General features: G+C 31.2%; 1 pseudogene; it reads left to right on the top strand.

Annotated features, from left to right (window-relative positions):
* LOC107003697 overlaps nucleotides 1–2315 on the top strand; it is an 8063-nt pseudogene extending 5748 nt beyond the window's left edge.
* Nucleotides 2316–2655: the final 340 nt, after the last annotated feature.

The raw sequence follows: 2655 nt of genomic DNA, 5'->3' as shown, positions 1-2655 counted from the left end.
AATATATATATATATAAAATTTAAAATAAAACATTCCTAATTTATTTAGGATTTCTAGATAAAAACTAACTTCAAATCTTATAAAATTTATTTATTTTTCTTACTTTTTATCTTGTAAATAAATGAATATATATTCCTAAATTATCTTGAACTCGAAAAATCTCTTTTCCATACGAATTCTAATTTGTAGAAATTCTATAATAACATTAAAAGAAACATACAAATATAAGCAATATATATATATATATATATATATATACGGATGTTTCAAGTTTAAAATTAATGGATGCACAGTGAAAAAAAATTAAAACCATTAATATAAATAAGCAAATTTCAAATAAGTTTAAAATAAATCTGCGGGTAAATAACAATTTTATTATTAATTAAATAATATCATATCCAAAAATTAAGTTAATTCATACTAAAGTCAATAAAGCGACCGTGCCAGAACCACGGGACCCGATGGGTGCCTAACACCTTCCCCTCGGTCAACAGAATTCCTTATCCGAATTTCTAGTTCGTAGACAAATAAAATAGAGTCAAATTTCCTTTTGATTAGGGATTTAAATAAGGTGACTTGGAACACCAAAACTCAATTTTAAGTGACGACTCTGAATAATAATTATACCTTTTCAAAATGTTACTTTAAATTGGTAAAACTCTTTTATTTCAAAACGAATAAAAAATTAAAAAATTTTGAGAGAAAAAAAAGGGGCGTGAAGATGGCGACTCCGTTGTCGATCACTAACTAGAATTCGAGTTTTTAAATATTGATTATGTATGACTATGATTTATATATTTACGCTTTTGGATATTGTATTTATTTAACTTAATATGCTAATTGTTTATTTATTTAATGTTTTGATAATATTTGAATTGGATTATAACTGTCTTCTCTCACGAACCATTCTGAGTCTTCGATTCTAATAATATGGGAATTGTGACTGCGCACCCCGCTTCTATCATATAGCCAGTGGATCTTCGATCCATGGTGAAGGACTTTCACTTAAATATGTATAGGATGAGAGCACGCATGCACAAAGCCGGAAAGCGCTGCTACCGGTATGTAGCCACTCCCTGACTCGAATTGTCTGCTAATTTTACAGCCAGTCTAGATATCTTTTCTCCACAAGTTAAACCTTAGTAGAATTGAAACTTTCAGACATGATATCCTCACTAGGTTCCGATTTATTTGCATCATGTGCATGTAACTTAGCGAGATTTGGCATAGGGGCCCAATCTGACTAGGACATGTACCTTTTCGTGAGACCATCATGTGCATTTTTGTGCTACTTGTTGCAACATGTGAAGACTGTAACAAAATGTTGATCGGCTTAAGGATAATCGACTAAAGAAATAAATATCTATTTTCTACCCATTTTCAACCAATGATTCAAAATAAACAAATTAATACACATATATATACATACACACCTAATCCTCAATTTTATTTTCGCTTTTATTAAAATAATACATAAAGTATAAATATAATAATATATGTATATATGTCTTTTGAATTGTACATATACACATTCTTTTATTTCTCTTTCTTTCTTTTTGATCAAAATTGTCTCTTTATCTGGTCATTCTTTTCAAAAACAACCTGAATCAATGATCACTTTAGACATTCCGAATCATTTTTATTTTTATTTTTTTTAACTACTCCAATAAATAATTTCGAATTATCAAAATTTCACAATTAAATTTGATTTTAAAATCCCGATTTTCTTTTTCTCAACCTGGTAATCATGAGATCTATGAGGTGTGATAAAAGACCAAGGGATGAACTAGTCGAAATAGTAAATGATCCCCCAAAGTTTATGTCACAGATAAAACCCCACAATTACTAATGGATTGGTGGAACGATATGCATGAATTTAGGCGGACTGAGATATTCAAACATCTTGGTTTCCTTACAGATATCATGAGATTTAGTCCTGACAGAGGTTTGATCGAGACTTTGATTCCGTTTTGGGATTCCACAAATAATGTGTTTTGATTTAGTGATTTTGAGTTGACGCCTACATTAGAAGAATTGGGCGGTTTCACAGGCTTAGGCCAGGATCTTCGAACTAAAACACTGATAGCCCCTAGGAGTGTCAGCAGAGGTAAATTTCTAGAACAAATGCACATCATCCATCCTCATAAGGAGTGTTTTGATAATGTGTTGTTTTTTTTGGAATTCTTGTACTCAAGATATGGAAAGAAGGAAGAATTTTCAAGCTATGGGAAACAACTTAAAAATGGAAAACACCTCCCTACTTGGAAAAAACATAGACAAGAAGCATTCATGGTAGCATTCTTGGGAGCTATGATTTTTCCAAGGAAGGATAAAAAAATCGATATTCGTCTGTCAGGAATAGTCACTGTTATGATAAAGAAAAGAAAATCCACTATATTGCCGATGATGTTGGCTGATATTTATCGTGCTTTGACTAAATGCAGAGAGGGGGAGATTTTTTTTTGAAGGTTGTAGCATTTTATTGCAAATGTGGTTTTTAGAGCACCTATATCGCCATCGTTTTGCGACAGATTTCAAATCCGATTTGACGAATTATATTTTGAGCCACCCAAAAATGATGAAAGAATTAGGAGACAAATTGCCAAAAGGTGTCAAAGCATGGAGACATTATCTTCTTAAATTGACGGCATCTA

Source organism: Solanum pennellii, chromosome 11 (genome assembly GCF_001406875.1).
Source record: "Solanum pennellii chromosome 11, SPENNV200".
Lineage (NCBI taxonomy): Eukaryota > Viridiplantae > Streptophyta > Magnoliopsida > Solanales > Solanaceae > Solanum > Solanum pennellii.
This window is presented reverse-complemented; position numbering and strand designations above follow the sequence as displayed.